This window comes from Trachypithecus francoisi, unplaced genomic scaffold (genome assembly GCF_009764315.1).
Source record: "Trachypithecus francoisi isolate TF-2019V2 unplaced genomic scaffold, Tfra_2.0 Lachesis_group14, whole genome shotgun sequence".
NCBI lineage: Eukaryota > Metazoa > Chordata > Mammalia > Primates > Cercopithecidae > Trachypithecus > Trachypithecus francoisi.
In genome coordinates, this window is record NW_022681459.1 from 33,143,454 (window position 1) to 33,161,451 (window position 17,998).

Below are 17,998 nucleotides of genomic sequence, written 5' to 3' on the forward strand. Positions count from 1 at the left end.
GACGGGTCTTCGGAGTCAAGATTGCTGTGGTCACCGAGTGGGGACGGGCTTGGGCTCATGCACTGACAGTGCCTGTCCCTTCAGCTGTTTCTGCAGAGAAGAGCATGTGTGGGTCTCTCCTCTCTATGCGTGGCCGCCGCGCGGTGAGGTCAGGCCCCAGGGAACACGTGGTGTGTTCAGCTACCTCCTGTGTTTACTCAACACCAGCTCAGGAATGTCCTTGCCGCCTTGCTCGGAAGCCGTAGGCTGGCTCCAGGAACTGCCCGAGTGCAGGGTTTTCTGCCCTCGCTTGGAATTTGTCACGGTCCCAGGTTCCTGTTGAATGGCCGTAACCCCTGCCCCTTTGTCACGAGTCAGTTGCCAAGAGAAACTTGTCTGGTTTGAGAGCAGTTCTTGCAGACACACACCACTTCCTCCGAGAATTCATTTGCTTCCCCAGGATGGAATCCGGCTGGGCCTCTGAACTTCCTGGTCATGTGGGCCGGGGCCTCCATCAATCATACCCTGGACTCCTTTCTGTGTCTAAACAGCACGCCCCACCCCCAACTGCACGGCAGCTCCACCCTCAGCTGCACGGCAGCCACTTGCGTAGCACTCTGGGAGGGCTCTGGGCATGAGCAGCGAGGACTCCAGCAGCAGCTCCCCCAAATAAGCACTGCTCATGAGGGTGGCTTGAGAAGCAGCTTTGATGTGCTCCTAAACCCAGTTGCAAAAGAGAACTAAAGGCCTCAGCACAGCACTCACTTTGAAGTATTCTTACTCTATGTCCTGTGTGGCAGTATTGGAATTGTTCATTGCTAAGACTCAGAGGAGTAAAGCACTTAGCATCACAGGACTTGGAGCACTGGTGCTGAGGCAACCCTTCATTCATTCGTCGGATGTGTGTTAAGGCCCAGGCCCAGGACAGGGGTCAGGGATTCTCCTCTCACACAGCACGTAGCTGGCAGGACCAACACCAGGTCTGATCTCCCAGCTGAGGGCACAGGCTGCTAACCCCAGGCCTCGAATCTGTCAGATGCCCTTCCTGTGCTGACTTTACTTAGAGAAGCCTCCTGATCTTCCCGAAAAGATAATGTGTAGCGACTCAGAGGGGTTCTGGCTTCTTGAAAAGTTCCTGAGAAAGTACATGCAATGAGGACAGAGTTTGCACAGGGAGCACGGGCATGTACAAGGCTCTGTGTGCAGCCCCACACCTGGGTACCTTCATCACCATCCTCACCTCACCTCCGGGTATGCAGAGAGGGGGCAGGTCTCCTGTGCTGTGGCCCAAGCAGGGCTGTCAGGACACTGAGAACATTTCCTCCTCCCGCAGGAGAGAGAGGTCCAAGGTGCCCTACATCGTATGCCAGTGCGTGGAGATCGAGCGCTGAGGCATGGAGGAGGTGGGCATCTACCGCGTGTCCGGAGTGGTCACAGACATCCAGGCACTGAAGGCAGCCTTCGACGTCAGTGAGTGTCGGCCTGCGCAGGGCGGGATGGAGGTGTGGGCGGTGGTGTCCGTGATGTTATCTCAGAGCACTCCATGGCCCGGGCATGTCATATCCTTCTTTTCGTCTTTTCTTCATTTACTGTTTTATTATTTTTTAAAAAAATAAGAAGACAAGAGTTGTAGAAAAAGCTTCTATAGAAGCCAATTTTTACACCATCGTACCCACTCATGCCACTTGCTGGGGTGAACCAGGGGCTTCTGCAGGGCCTTGGCCTTCCTGCCTTGGTGGGGGGCGGGGGGGCGGGCAGGAGGTGGAAGCCCAGGACTCCGTGTGGTCTGTCCACTGCCCTGTGTGAGGATGCGGTGGGCAGAAGGCACTGATGAAATCCAGCTCAGGCTGGTACTGCAGCATTTCTGCCTCCTTCTCACCAGCCCTCAAGGACCCGGACCTGCCTCAAATTGTCCGGAGCCATGAGGCCCTGAATTAGCCGACCTCTGTTGCTTGATCTCCGCAAAGCGGAGACAAGATGGCACATTTCCGGGTTCTTTATTACAAACCTTTCCCGCGCGCACCTAAACACTTCCCGCGCGCGCCTAAACCTTTTCTGCGCGCGCGCAAACATCTTTCCTGCCCAGGAAGATATGCAGCCTACGGCGCAGGCGCGATCCCGCGCCGGGAACATTACAAACCCACGGCGCATGCGCAATTGTAATTTGAGTAAGCCCAGCCTCCTGTCACCGCCCTGACCCAACTTCTTCCTCTGCCAGCCTATATAAGGCATTGCACCGCCACCATTAAACGAGACTTGATCAGGCTATTTGTCTTGTCTCCATTTCTCGTGTTTTCTTGTCTCCTCCATTCCCACTCCCCCTTCCAGGGTCCGTTCGACTGTCCTGCAGGTCAGGACATCAAATGCCAGAGGAGGACACAGAGGCCCTAGAGGGCCCTTCCCAGCATCTTCAAAGCAACAGGATTTCGTGCCTGCAGACCCTTTTTTGGGGCACACACCACTGACCCTGACCAGGACCCCTAGAATGCCCAGCACCCCTGGGAGGGCCTGTGGTAGTTTCAGCTCTCTCGGGGGGCCTAGAATAGAGCTGGCCTGTGGTGAGGACATAAGCACCAGTGGCCCATTGGGTCTAAAGGAAGACACCAGTTCAAACACTGAAATCAATCAGATTCTCCCACAGCCTTCCTGCTATCAGAAGACACTGGTGCAGGGGTGGTTGCTATGTACAGGGCAAAGCCACCCAATTCCCATGCAGGTGCTGTGTCTTGCTGTGCTGGCCTCCTCCTGGCCATCACATCGGGCCAAGGAAGGGAGAGGAATGGGAATGCCCATGCACCCCCATCAACTGTGCAGACACAGAACCACACACAGCTCTTGGGAGGGGTCAGATGAGCTGCTCAAAGCCCAGGAGGGACCCGGACAGCGGTCAGCGTGGCAGGGACGGTGCTTTAGCCAAGACAGAGATGGTGGGAGACTCACTTGGGATCCTGAAGGAGGCCACTGCATTTCCGTGCTCTTTCCAGATAACAAGGACGTGTCGGTGATGATGAACGAGATGGACGTGAATGCCATCGCAGGCACGCTGAAGCTGTACTTCCGTGAGCTGCCCGAGCCCCTCCTTCACTGACGAGTTCTACCCCAACTTCGCCGAGGGCATTGGTGAGCACTGGAGCAGCGGCCATAACTCCACGGAGTGGGGCAGTCTGGTTGGGGCAGGGACCCCTGTTGCTTTGGCAGAGAGAGATGATGCCCACTGAGGAGAGGCTGTTCTGACTCTGCAGGTGGGACAGGGACAGATGGCTGCCAGGGTGACCTGGCTGGTATTCCTTTGCTGTGCTGAGCCCTGGGACAGGGAGGACTCCCACCACACACAGCCTGGGCCCGGGTTCTTACCTGTGGCCACCGCTCTGGCATGAGCCCCTCAGTCTTGGGTGGTTTCTGCTTGGTCCGGGATTTGGTATTACTGCTGAGTCCAGCCTTTCCACCACCTCTGCATGGGCCATGGGTGTTGTCAGCAGCCTCCCTCCTTGGCTTCAGTAGTTCGCCCAGCTTACAGAGGAGCTGCCCTGGGCTGGAGATGGGCGTGCAGCCTGGGTCCTACTTGGGTACTGAGTGCAGGTTGAGTAGACCTGCCCACATCCACTGGGTCACAGGTTACTCTCAGCAATGCCCACATCAGCCGTCAGCCTCCCCAGGAGAGCAAGGCTCACAAAACAAAGGCTGCCTGTGGCCAGTGAGGAGGCTGAGCCCAGGCAGAATCTTTCTCTTACTCCTGGCATGTGGCTCTGCTCGTGAACTGCCTGGTCAGCTCTCTCATGGTGAGAGGGGCTTGTCACACGGGCCCCTGCCTGCAGTGTGACCCTTCTCAGCTTCTCTCAACAGTCCTGCCTGCAGACTGTCACCACCACCATGGCCATTTCCCTGACACTGCGAGGGTGTGGGGACGTCCTGGGTAGAGACAGGGCCTGTGGCAGCAGCAGGCTCAGGGGCGCCCTGCACTGGTGGGCTGGGGACCTGGCAGAAGCCACACCAAGGGCTGGACAAGGGGACGAGCCTCCACCCTGGCCTCTCCGCAGGCCTCAGCAGCCCCCACAACAGGCAGAAGGGTCCACACTGGGTTCTGCCCTCCTCGTGAGTGCCGTGTGCTGTTCTGCCCAATCTGGTGTCTGCAGGCGAGGCGAGGGCTGCCGCTGGCCCATTTCTATTTTTAGTAGAGATGGGGTTTCTATTAAATAAAGCCACCACATTATTTAAATATAGCAAGAGGCTGGGTGCGGTGGCTCACACCTATAATCTTTGAGAGGATGAGGCAGGCAGATCACCTGAGGTCAACAGTTGGAGACCAGCCTGGCCAATATGGTAAAACCCTGTCTCTACAAATTGAAAAAATTATCCCTGCGTGGTGGCACGTGCCTGTAGTCCAAGTTACTTGGGAGGCTGAGACATGAGAACCCCTTAAATCCCAGAGGCAGAGGCTGCTGGGGTGAGTGAGCTGAGATGGCGCCACTGCACGCTAGCCTGGGCGACAGAGAGAGACTCTGTCTCTAAATAATACACGTGGCCGGGCGTAGTGGCTCACGCCTGTAACCCCAGCACTCTGGGAGGCCAAGGTGGGTAGATCACGAGGTCAGGAGTTCGAGACCAGCCTGGCCAACATGGTAAAACTCTGTCTCTACAAAAAAAAAAAAAAAAAGAAAAAATTATACCTGTGTGGTGGCAGGAGCCTGTAGTCCCAGCTACTTGGGAGACTGAGGTATGAGAAGTGCTTGAACCGCGGCAGCAGAGGATGCAGTGAGCTGAGAGGGTGCCACTGCACTCCAGCCTGGGCGACAGAGTGAGACCGTCTCTAAATAAATAAAAAGATAAATGTGGCCAGGTACGGTGCCTTATGCCTGTAATTTGGGAGGCCGAGGTGGCTGGATTATGAGGTCAGGAGTTTGAGATCAGCCTGGTCAGGACAGAGAAACCCCATTTCTGCTAAAAATATAAATTACGTGCGGTGGCCGGCATTTGTAATCCCAGCTACTCAGAACACTGACGCAGGAGAATTGCTTGGACCTGAGAGGTGGAGGTTGCAGTGAGCGGAGATCACGCCACTGCACTCTAGCCTGGGTGATGGAGCAAGACTCTGTCTCAAATAAATAAATAAAATATGGAGCAAGACTCCATCTCAAATAAATAAATGGACACCTGTAATCTTAGCACTTTGGGAGACTAAGACGGGTCAATCACCTGAGGTCAGAAGTTTGAAACCAGCACCAGCAACATGACAAAACCCCATCTCTACTAAAAATACAAAAATTAGCCAGGTATTGTGATGTGCACCCGTAATCCCAGCTACTTGGGAGGCTGAGGCAGGAGAATTACTTGAACCCAGGTGGTGGAGGTTGCAGTGAACCCAGATTGCACCACTGAACTTCAGCCTGGGAGACATAGCAAGACTCTGTCTCAAAAGAAATCAAGAAATAAAGTACAAAAAAAAAAAAAAAAAAACGTAGTAAGATGGCAGATTCATGCCGCAGAAGTATGCTGGTGCTATCCATGTAGTGAAGGCTGATTTCATAAACAAATGTCACAAGAACTTTTATACGCACCCCTGAAAGAAAGCCCCGATTGCCTTCCAAAGAAGCAGTACATGGACTAATGCATGGGCTGTCCGAAACAGCTCTGGAAAGATAAACAGAAAACAGAAAATGACACGCTAAGCCCTTGAGGCCAAAATGCCCTTCCCAAGAGCAGCTGCTAGAAGACAGGGAGCAGGATCAGGCTGGGGGTCATTTCTGGGTGAGGGGGAGAAGAGTCAGACCCGGGGCAGGGGTGTTGGAGCCTGGTCGGCCTCACTGGAACAGAAGAGAGCTGCTTCATGATGCTCAGCTGACTGGCAGAGCCTTGCATAACCCAAGTTCTCAGGGTACAGAGAGGCCAGGCAGTGCGGGGATAAAGACAAGCACACACTGAAATGTTTTCTTGCAAGACAGGGGCCAGTTGCATCTCTCAAATGGGACCAGATTGGAAGGGAGACAAGCTGTTTTGGGCAACCGAGGCCACTCCTGGGTGAGCTCACAAACTAGATGGTGCCGAAGGCCCTGGACCTGGCAGCTGGGCTGGACATCACACAGCCCTGTATTCCAGGAAACGGCATCTCAGCCCTTGTCTGGCCAGTTCTCCAAAAGAACCATCCACAGGCCATTTTTCCATTCCCCTCTATGCACAGACTGGGCCGGGCCTGACCAGAAACTCCCCCTTAGGGTTTTCAGTCACTCCCAAATCTTGAGCCCAGCAGTGAGGATGTGATGTTAAAATGTGACTCTGGGCCAGGCGGTGGCTCATCCTTGTCAATTCAGCCAGTGCTTTTGGGAGGCTGAGCTGGGAGGATCAGTTGAGGTCAGCAGTTCAAGGCCAACCTGAGAAACAGAGAGCTCTACAAAGAAATAAAAACAAAAACTAGCCCGCTCTGGTGACGTGCACCCGTAGTCTCAGCTACTCGGAAGGCTGAGGTTGTTTGAGCCCAAGAGTTCAAAGCTGCAGCTTTTATGGTGCCACTGTATTCCAACATGAAAGACAGAGTGAGAACATGTCTTGAAAAAAGGAACAAACAAACTTGGCCTAAAAGAAACATACCTGAAAATGGCCGGGCTGGCCCAGTGCCTCACGCCTGTAATCCCAACACTTTGGGAGGCTGAGGTGGGTCGATTACCTGAGGTCAGGAATTCGAGACCAGTCTGGCCAACATGGTGAAACCCCATCTCTACTAGAAGTACAAAAATTAGCCAGGTGTGGTGGTGGGCGCCTGTAATCCCAGCTATTTGGGAGGCTGAGGCAGGAGAATCACTTGAACTCAAGAGAGGGAGGTAGCAGTGAGCCAAGATCATGCCATTGCACTCCAGCCTTGGTGGCAAGAGCCAGACTCCATCTCAAAAAACAAAAATAAAGAAATAACAGCAAAAAACCCCAACATACCTGAAAATAATAAAAGCTGTATATGACAAAGCGATAGCTAACCTACTACAGAATGGAGAAAAGTTGAAAGCATTTTCCTCTGTAAACAGGAACAAGATGAGAATGCCCATTCTCATCACTCCTATTCGACATCACACAATCGGGCAAGAGAGCACAATAAAAGGCATCCACATTGGAAAAGAGGACATCAAATTATCCTTGTCTGATGAAGATGTGATCTTGGATTTAGAAACATACAAAGGCTCCACCAGAAAACTCCTAGACTTGATAAATAAATTAATATAGTCATTTGTGGCCGGGCGCGGTGACTCAAGCCTGTAATCCCAGCACTTTGGGAGGCTGAGACGGGCGGATCACGAGGTCAGGAGATCAAGACCATCCTGGCTAACACGGTGAAACCCCGTCTCTACTAAAAAAAAAAAAAAAAACTAGCCGGGCGAGGTGGCGGGCGCCTGTAGTCCCAGCTACTCGGGAGGCTGAGGCAGGAGAATGGCGTAAACCCGGGAGGCGGAGCTTGCAGTGAGCTGAGATCTGGCCACTGCACTCCAGCCTGGGCGACAGAGCGAGACCCCGTCTCAACAACAACAACAAAATATATAGTCATTTGCAGGATACAGAATCCACGACGACGACGACAAAAATCAGCAGCACTTCTATACACCAATAATGGTCTGGTTGGGAAAGAATTAAGAAGGCAATCCCATTTACAATAGCAACAAAATGGAAAAATGTATGCCACAGAAGAAATTTTACCAAGGAGATGAAAGATTTCTACAAGGAAAACTACAAAACACTGATGAAAATGTTTAAGAGGAGAGAAAGAACTGGACAATCATTTCATGCTCATGGTAAGAATTCATAGCATTAAAATGACCACACTGCCCAAAGCAGTCTAGAGATTCAATACAACCCCTACCAAAATACCAATGTCACCACTCACAGAATTGGAAAGTCCTAAAATTCATAAAAAAGAACCAAAAAAGATCTCAAAGACCCAAAGTCATCCTCAACAAAAACAGCAAAACTAGAGGCATTCCATTTCACTGCAAATTACAACTACAAAATGTTTGGCAAGTGCGTAGTTACCAAAATAGTATAATCCTAGCATAAAACTAGACACTTAGATCAATGGGACAGATCAGAGAACCCAGAAACACAGCCACATATTCACAGCCAATTGATCTTTGACAGAACCGACACAAAAAAAACACTGGGGAAAGGACCCCCTCTTCATTGAATAGTACTAGGAGGCTTGGATAGCCACGTGCAGAAGAAAGAAACTGGACTCTCCTCTCTCAACATACACAAAAATCACCAATCTTACGTTCAAGGTACAAGACTTGAACGTAAGATACGAAACTACAAGAATATTAGAAAGAAACCTAGAGAAAACTCTTCTGGACCCCACTCTAGGCAAGGAATTTATGACGGGCTCGAAAGCCCAACATGGAGAAGGATGAGCTGGACGATGGCCCATTGGACCTGTGTCCAGCAGAACCAGACAGCATACAAGAGAGCCTTAGAGGCCAGGTTCCTCCTTGCTGTGCCCACGCGGGAACAGGGGTTGCTAGAGTCAGAGGCCGGCCCAGACTTGCATGTGCAGCCTACCTTATTTGCAGTGGCACTGGGTCCCCGACTTGCAACTGGGGGTGTCTGCTTAAATGGTCCCCCAAGGATGTGATGGAAAGTAAAGACAAAAGTGCCACCCAACAGAGTTGCTCCCTGTGCCAGGTCCCGCAATCACCATGGATGTGCTCAGCCTGGGGGCCCCCTGGTGTTCAGGCCCCCTCATGCCCCATTGCCATGTGTGGTGCTCGGGGCCTTTCTCTTTGCCTGTTTTCTCCTGAGGGAACAGAGCTGCGGCTGCCTCTTTACTTCCAACGCCCGTGGGTGTGGCTGCAGGGGTGGAACTGGCTCCAGAAGTGCCAGGCCTTGGGCTTCTCATGCTGCCCTCCGTGCTTGCAGCTGGAAAGGGGGCAGGAATCAGCGAGGTGACCTGGGCTGAGTCCTGGGAGTGGGAAGAGGTGGCAGGAAGGGGATCTGAGGAGAACAGGGGGCCTGGTGGTCTGTGCATCTTCCCAGACACAGGAGCTGTAGAGGGAGCCTCTGCAGCAGATGCTAGGGGCCATTGGGCCCCGGGAGTCTTGGGACTTGTCTCTCTCCTGCTGTGCATCCATGCTCAGTGCTTCAGAAACAGCAGGCAGACCAGAAGTCCCAGTTTCAAGTGAAGACAAAGTGTGGGAAGGCCGGGAGGGTCTGCAGTCCCAGATGGCCTTGGCCTCAGCCCGCAGTACACTGTTGATACACTGGAATGCCGCCTCCTTCTCCAGGTCCAGGTCTTCAGCAGTGACCCGGAACCCCAGCTCTAAGGGAGGTGGCAGCATCAGAGGCTGCCCTCGCCTGCGTGGCAGCAGGGGAAACTTGCGTCTACAGGGCCTAGAGGCCTGGGATCTGGGGGAGCCATTCCTGGGGGTGAGTGTCTGCCCTGGTGCTGTATCTGCCACCTTTTCACACCGGGTGTGACCTGAAGGGACAACCTGAGGCCTGTCGTCACTATCTTTGAGGAACTGAAGGTCAGCTAACAGTGGGATGAGGCTGGCCCCTCCTCCGCTTTAGCCACGGGAAGTCTCCCGTGGGGCTGTAGGAGCTCGAGATGGCATTTCGTTTGGTGCACGAGCTCGTCCAGGAGGTCTGGGATCTCTGCTTATATCTGACTTCTGACCTCTGGGCATGGAAGTCTCTCTGCAGTGGCCCAGGCCTGGGCACAGAAAGAGCAGGGCCTCCATTGTCCCGCAGGGGCCTAAATGCAGACTCTGCATCCCTGGTGACCACGGGGACCCTTCTCTGAGCATCAGGATTCTCTTGGACTCTGGGGTCCTTGTCCTGCTCAGGCATCCCTGCCCCGCTCTCCTTAAGGGCCTTCAACACGATCTTCCCTGGATATGAGTCTGGGGATAGCCGGGTGTTGTGGGTCCCAAAGGGGTGACTCCCTGCTCCTGGGCCCCACAAAGATTACTTGTGCTCAGTGCAGTGGCTGAACTGGAGGACGCCCTGGAATTTGGAGCACACAGCACTGGCTTGCTGTGGTACCTGTGCAATCATATTGAAGGCAGGATCACCAGGAAGGAACATACCGGCTTGCAGGATCACAGAAAACCTTCTTGGCGCTGTCTTGACACCACTGATGCCAAGTGTCCAGGTGCTTGTAGGATGGCCTGCCATTCCGTCCAGGGGCAGGAGCAACGGGGAGATCCCACATGCAAAGTCAACCGTGGGATGGGCTGAACAGGCTCCAGGCAACTGAGCCCTACCAGCAGGTCCCCCGCCCCAGGCCGGGACAGGAATAAGGGGCGCAGAGTGCCCAGGTAACCGCTTCTGGGAGCAGTGGGGTATGGCTGGATGCTCAAATTCTCCAGAGCTGAGCTCTGAGAGTCCTCATCAAGCTGCCAACTCGGCCAAAGCCTAAGCAAGCAATTTCTTCTGTTGCCGGGCAATGCACCTTTAAAATCTGAGGGAGTGGGTGCATGTGCAAAGAACAGGTGCGAGTGACAGAGTGACCTTAACGGATTAGCGCAGCAAGGTACTTGTGCAAGGCACCTGCTGGCAATGGCAAGAGGCGGGACGGTTGTGTGTGTGTGTTGGGGGGGGGTAGGGGGCGGCACAATAGGTACTGGAAGGAGAGACGAGCGCACAACGGTCACAGGAAAAACAGGTGCCCACAATGACTGCAGATTCCCCCGTGGATCACTGAAGGTGTTATACCCAATTCTCCCAGATCTCCAGATCTAACAGGCAGGATGTAAGCCAAGAGCTGTCAACCTCAGCACTACTGAGATTTGGGGATGGCTAATTCTTTAGGGGAAGAGAGTTGTACATGGTAGGATGTTTAACACTGTCCCTAACCTATACACACCAGATGTCCAAGTCCGTATTATGCAAAATACGCTTTAGTCCCTGTGCGAGCTCTCCTTCAATTATTCCTTGGAGTCAGGCCTGGCTTGCTAGATTCATTCCTTTGGTGACTCCTTCCACAACAGTCCTCAGAGACCTCATGGATGGAGGTTGTGCTGAGAGCTAGGGCCTCAGAGATCAATCAATCTTCATTCCTTCCCCCCATGCCCAGCAGTTGCACTCAGGCTCAGGGGCAAGGGGACAAACACATACAGACCTTTGTGCTTTAGGGGGCATGAGCTCCCACGGAGGACTGCTAGCTACTGTGATGCCCTTTGGCTTCAATTACGCTCTGGTGCAGAACTTTCTTCCTGCTCTGATTTAAGCAAAGTCAATCCCCTCGGGCAGGGCCAGGGACCTATCAGTCTTTTCGGACTGTCACACCCCTTCCTGGGGCAGAAACTCTGTGCTATGGCCTGGGAGCTGTGTGGGTTTGGGTTGCTCTGTCCTTCAGCAAGTGACTTCCGTGAATGTTTTGTGTACAGTGAGAGCTGTCCTCTAATCAAAAGAGCCAGGTCTCACTGAAGAATGACTTGATTTCAAAGCTGAGGGAAAAAAAATACAAGATGAACGCAAAATACCTTGTTATACAGAGGAAAAGAGGTGCTCACTAAAAGATGGAGCAAGCTGGAAGGACACAGGAGCCCATCTGAAGGAGTTCCCAATGACCAGAACTGAAAGCATCCTAGCTAGAAAGTGAGTATTGATAGTATTAAATTAGAAGCCATATAATAAAGTAGTATCATCAAGTCTATATAGATATAAATAACTGAATGAATAAACAAGTGTAAAAGAAGGGACCAGTCATCCTTACAGAAGATTTCCAATGGATAAATGTAGAAAGAATGAGGGAAATAGAGAATCACATTGAAGCAAGAAATACAGGAATCACTGTTGTAGACAAGAATCTTCCGAGAAGGCTAAAATCTCTATGCAGAATTCTAAGATGCAGGACATTGACATAACCTCAACATACTGTCTCCGGAGTATGCCTTACCTATTGAAGTTAACACCAGCCGGGCATGGTGGCTCACACCTGTAATCCTAGCACTTTGGGAGGCCAAAGTGGGTGGTTCACCTAAGGTCAGGAGTTTGAGACCAGCCTGGCCAACATGGTGAAACCCCATCTCCTCTAAAAATGCAAAAACAATTAGTTGTACATGGTGGTGCATGCCTGTAATCCCAGCTACTTGGTAGGCTGAGGCAGGAGAATCTGGGAGGCAGAGGTTGCAGTGTGCAGAGATCACACCACTGCCCTCTGGCCTGGGTGACAGAGCCAAACTCCATCTCAAAGAAAAAAAAAAAAGAAAGATTAAGTTAACACCACCAAAAAATAACAATAACCTTCCCAGAAGAAAACATGGCAGACACGGCATGAACTTTGTGATCAAGTATCACCCTGCACACAAGACACAGCAACATCAGGTACCCTCTGATGTGACACGTTGAAGGAAAGACAGCATCACCTGTGTGGTATCCTCTCCATTAAAAGCAAATTGTCAATTTGATCATGAGAAGATGGACATCAGAGAAACACTAATTCAGAGACACTCAACAAAATACCTGACCAGTACTCTTCAGAACTGCCAGGGCATGAAAGACAAGAAAACAGTGAGGAACTGGCACAGACTGAGGCATCCAAGGGACACCTGCCAATTAAATGCAGTGTGGAATCCTAGATTGGATCTTGCAACAGAAAAAGGAAAGCGATGGAAAAATTGGTGGAATTCAAGTAAGGTCTGCAGTTGATTTGCTAATCATACATCCGTGCGAATGTCCTGATTTCCACACTTGTAACTAAGGTGATGCAGGATGTTGACGTTAGAAGCTGGCAGAAGGACCGCTAGGACTTTTGTGCTTACTTTTTGCAGCTTTTCTAAATTTCTTTCAAAACAAAAAGTTAAATATGAAATGAAAGATGGGCAATTGAGAACCACTGATTGAAAAATAACACACATGAAAATGCAAATATCATTTTATGAAAAATATAGTATCTGCTTCAGGATAGCAGTATGGGAAAAAAGAAATAATTATAATCTCCAAAACAAATAAGGGACTGAGTGGCCTTGTTATACATTTTTGCAAAATGAAGGACAACTGGATTCTCCTGTCTCCTCCTGCAATCTGTCTCAATATCTTGTTTGATTGAAATATAGAAAGACAACCCAGCCTCACTCAAATATGTCTGTGGAAAAGGAAGTTTGGTTTTGATTTCTCTTGGTCAGCTGCACAGGAAGGGGAGTGCTGGGTCCTATGGAAAGTACGTTCCTCCAAACTTGCCCTGGCCACCACCACAGCTGCCACCTTAGCAGGATCTGGGTGGCCTGTGCAATGCTGTTCTAAGTGACTCTCCCCTCCACAGCTTCCAGTTTGCAGGTTAATACGTACAGAGCTTTGAGGTCATCACTCCTGTCCTCACAACAACAAAGCTTAACAAACTGGAAATCCACAACTCTTCTTAGATCCATCAGAGAAGTGAGATCACAACTGAACCACTGCTCTGTAAATTGAAAGGACAGCAGATGCAGAGAATCACAGCTCGGATGAGCAGAGGCCTGTGTTGGAGCCAGTAGTTGGGCAGGCAAATTTCAGACGGTAACTGGTGGATTGCGGGAGGCTCCATGAGGACCAGCTTGAGAGGTGAACTCTCTGGAGGGAGGGGCTGTGTTATGGGGGTCCTCACATTTTCATACATTTAATCTCCAGGAACACCCCCGCTCTCATGTTCTCAGGGTGAAGATAAGAGAAAAATACCTTTGTGCCTCCAGCAGGGGGAGAAAAACAGCAACAGTCTTGAAGTATGCCCAGAGTATTCCAGTCTCCTTACTCACTCATAAAAGAGAGCTAAGCTGTAAGGATGCAAAAGCATAAGAACTATAAATTGGGTTCAGTGTATACTGCTCAGGAGATGGGTGCACTAAAATCTCACAAATCATGAAAGAATTTACTCATGTAACCAAATAGCACCTGCTTCCCCAAAACCCCTGAAAATAAAAAATGTTTTCAAAAAAGTGAAAATTTGCCCTGAAGGACAACTATTTTTGCAGAACATTGCCTCTATCCTTTCAATCTCCCCAAAGAGGGGAAAACTGAGAGGCACTTCTGGAGGTCACAGCTCAGGGCCTTGGACTCCGTAGCAGACTTATCACAGGACTAGAGAACACGTTCGCCCCTGCACACCACACCACTCTGTCCTCAGGACCCCTGTATATTACACGGAGTGCAACAGAAGGAACTGCCGGTCTCAGACCTTGTGGCGAAGAAGTCTCTAGTGAACCCCCAAAACCAGGGAAGACGAAAACATGCCCGGGTGCGGTGGCTCACGCTTGTAATCCCAGCACTTTGGGAGGCTGAGGTGGGTGGATCACCTGAGGTCGGGAGTTTAAGACCAGCCTCGCCAACATGGTGAAACCCTGTCTCTACTAAAAGTACAAAAAATCAGCTGGGTGTAGTGGTGCGTGCCTGTAATCGCAGCTAGTAGCGAGGCAATCGCCTGAACCTAGGAGGCAGAAGTTGCAGTGAGCTGAGATCATGCCACTGTACTCCAGCCTGGGCGACAGAGACTCCATCTCCAAAAAAAAAAAAAAAAAAAGACACCAAAATTCATTTTAGCTTCTGACACCTACAGTGACAATATGAACACAGCCTAACTCCTCCAGATCCCCATAAAACCTCACACTAAGAGTCTATTTGGTGAGTTCTTTTATCTAACACCTCATGTCCATAAAATTACAAAGAATACTAAAAGGCATGTCTCTGCTGTTTTTAGCCACCCAGATTTTTGTGATCAGTTTTGGCAACTCTAGGAAACTAGTAGAAATTCCCGCAATAAATTTTTTTAGTTGCTGTTTTACTTTCAATTCAAGAAATTTTGTTTGGTTCTCTTTTATAATTTACATCTTTATTGTTATTTTTATTCAGTTAAGCATAATTGTACTACTTGCCTTGTAGTTCTTTAAACATAGTGTCCTCATGTGCAAAAAAAGCTCATTATCACTGATTGTTAGATAAATGCAAATCAAAACCACAATGAGATACCATCTCACACCAGTCAGAGCGAGTAGTATTAAGAAGTCAGGAAACAAAACAAGGTTGTGGAGAAAAAACGCTTTTACACTGTTGGTGGGAATGTAAATTTACACTGTTGGTGGGAATGTAAATTTAGTTCAACCATTATGGAAGACTGTGGTGATTCCTCAAAGATCTAGAAGCACAAATATAATTTGAACCAGCAATCCCATTACTAGGTATATACCCAAAGAAAGAAAAAAATCAAAACAAAACATAGTTTCCTTTAACTCTTTGAAAATATTTAAAGCAGGTCATATAGTCTTTTCTAGCATATGCAGTGTCTGGACTTCCTCAAGGACCGTGTCTATTGATTGCTTTTTTTCTTGTGTAGCCACCTGTGTTGGGAAGCCAAGAACACTCCCAGGTTCAGTGGTTCTCTAGGAGGACCCGCTGGACTCGGTGTGTTGTCATACACATTGCTATGATTTATCACAGCACAATAATAGTAAGCAAAATAAACAACAGGAAAAGGTATGTGTAGCAAAGTCCACTTGAAACTAAGCACAAGCTTTTAAGAATCCTGCCCAAACAAATCACAGAGACACATATTTCTCCAACAATGACTGTGACAACTATGTATGAAATACTGTCTGCCAGAGAAGCTCATAGAGACTGAATGTCCAGGGTTTTGAGTGGGGACTGGTGGCTTGGTGTCCTCTTCCTAGCTCACATCTGAATTCCATTATCCCAGAAAGGAAAATCTGTTTGGCATAAGCTACAGTGTTTATTATTTATTTATTTATTTAGATGAAGTCTTGCTCTGTCACCTAGGCTGGAGTGCAGTGGCCCAATCTCAGCTTACTGCAACCTCCACCTCCTGGTTTGAAGCAATTCTCCTGTCTTAGTCTCCTGCGTAACTGGGATTACAGGCATGTGCCTCCACACCCAGCTAATTTTTTTGTATTTTTAACAGAGACAGGGTTTTGCCATGTTGGCCAGGCTGGTCTCGAACTCCTGACCTCAGGTGATCTGCCCACCTCAGCCTCCCAAAGTGCTGGGATTACAGATGTGAGCCACCACGCCCAGCCTACAGTGTTTTATAAAAGCAGTTTAGGCACACTCAGTCCCTCTTCTCACAGCGTGGTGCACCTTTGCATTTCATAGATACCCAGGAATGTGTCAGAGCATTTCAAACCCCTATGGGCATCTCATTACCCTGCTTTCCTTTTTAGCTTTTATTGTTTGTCCCAGCTGTTATCCACCAGGTCAAGCAGCCACAAAGTTAAACATTTGCCTGTCATTGTATTTTGTTTTCTTAAAACAAGGTCTTTCTTTCTCTGTCGTCCAGGTTGAGTGCACCCAGCATGATCACAGCTCACTGCAGCCTCAAATTCCTGGACTCATCCTGCCTCAGCCTCCTGATTCACTGGAACTGCAGGTGCGTGTCCCCACTCTGGCTAATCTTTTCTTTTTCTTTTTTCTTTTTTTTTTTTTTGAGACAGGGCTTCTCTCCTGGCACCCAGGCTGCAATGCAACGGCATGATCTCACTGCAACTTCCGCCTCCCAGGTTGAAGTAATTCTCCTGCCTCAGCCTCCCAAGTAGCTAGAACTACAGTGCACGCCACAGCACCCGGCTAATTTTATTTTTTGTAGAGATTGCGTTTCACATTGTTGCCCAGGTTGATCTCAAACTCCTGACCTCAAGTAATCCACCTGCCTTGGCCTCCCAAAGTGCTGGGATTACTGGCGTGAGCCACTGCACCCAGCACCTGTCATTGTTTTTCACAACTGTGCCAGACTGAAAGGCTTTTTGCCTTGGACAAGCTCCAAGGCAGGTCAAATGCAGTCTAGCAAGTCAGGTGTTACAGAGAACCATCAAACACTTCAATTGTGATAATTCCTGGAAATAAAGCTTTGAGGGAGATCCAGCTCTTCTGCTTCCTCCAGTAGCTGTCGGGTTGCTGGTGTTCACTGTGAATGTGAACTTTAATTTTCTGGGTTACTGTGGAACTGCAGAGCAGGAGACAGGACAAAGTTTTTAACTGCCACAAAACTCTCTGTTCTGAGATTACATATATATTTTTTATTTTTCTACAATGAACATCCTCTGGATTATTACAGGCTTTTAGCTAATTTCCTGAAGTCTAAAAATGTTCATGGGTCAGGCGCACTGGCTTTTGCCTGTAATCTGACCACTTTGGGAGGCCAAGGTGGTAGGATTGCTTGAGTCCAAGAGTTCAAAACCAGCTTGGGCAACATAGCAAGACCTCCTCTCTACAAAAAATGAGAACTGTAGCCAAGCACGGTGGTGCACACCTGTAGTCCCAGCTATTTAGAAGGCTGAGGTGGGAGGATCACTTAAGTCCAGAAGTTTGAGGTTGCTGTGAGCTATGATTGCATCACAGAACTCCAGCCTGGGCAACAGAGCAAGACACTTTCTCTTAAAAAAATGATAATAGTAAAAAAGTGGTAATGGTGACAACTTTTTGCCAGTTTTCTGATTTTTTTGTGGAAAGAATTTTTGGCAGTCTTTCATCTGCCATTTTCTCCAAAGCCATTCGCCAAATCACGTTTTTTAAAAAAACCTAGGGCCATAATGCATGACTAGTTATCCCTGGGTTAATAGTCACAATTCAGCAAAAATTATATCTCAGATGAGAACTTCTTAGAGTGGTATTCACAGCATTCAGTCAAATATATGAAATTAAACCTAAGAACAGGCCAGACGCAGTGGCCCAGGACTGTAATCCCAGCACTTTGGGATGCTGAAGTGGTAGGATCATTTGAGACCATTAGTTTGAGGCCACCCCTTGCAACATAGCGAGACCTCATCTCTACAATTTTTGAAAATATGCCAGGTGTGGTGGTGCATGCCTGTAGTCCCAGCTATTTGGGAGGCTGAGATGGGAGGATCACCTGTGTCCAAAAGTTCAAGGCTGCAATGAGCTATGATCACACCACAGTGCTCCAGCCTGGGCAACAAAGCAAGACTCCATCTCTAAAAATAAAGTTTTTAAAAAAATTGTGATCTCTGCTGTAAAAGAAGTATGCTTAAATGCAGTAAAAGCATACAAGAAGGCTGGGTGTGGCGGCTCATGCCTGTAATCCCAGTACTTTGGGAGGCCAAGGCAAGTG

General features: G+C 49.5%; 1 long non-coding RNA gene and 2 pseudogenes across 1 annotated transcript; 1 reads left to right on the forward strand and 2 right to left on the reverse strand.

Moving 5' to 3' along the window:
• Positions 1-687: 687 nt before the first annotated feature.
• LOC117096554 lies at positions 688-3,067 on the forward strand (annotated as a pseudogene).
• On the reverse strand, positions 1,437-3,448 carry LOC117096600. The gene is made up of 3 exons (XR_004442544.1): positions 3,334-3,448; positions 2,920-3,215; positions 1,437-1,568 (listed from the first exon to the last, which is right to left on the reverse strand). It is a non-coding gene; the product is annotated as an uncharacterized LOC117096600 (long non-coding RNA).
• A 1,897-nt stretch (positions 3,449-5,345) lies between these two features.
• LOC117096497 lies at positions 5,346-10,122 on the reverse strand (annotated as a pseudogene).
• Positions 10,123-17,998: the final 7,876 nt, after the last annotated feature.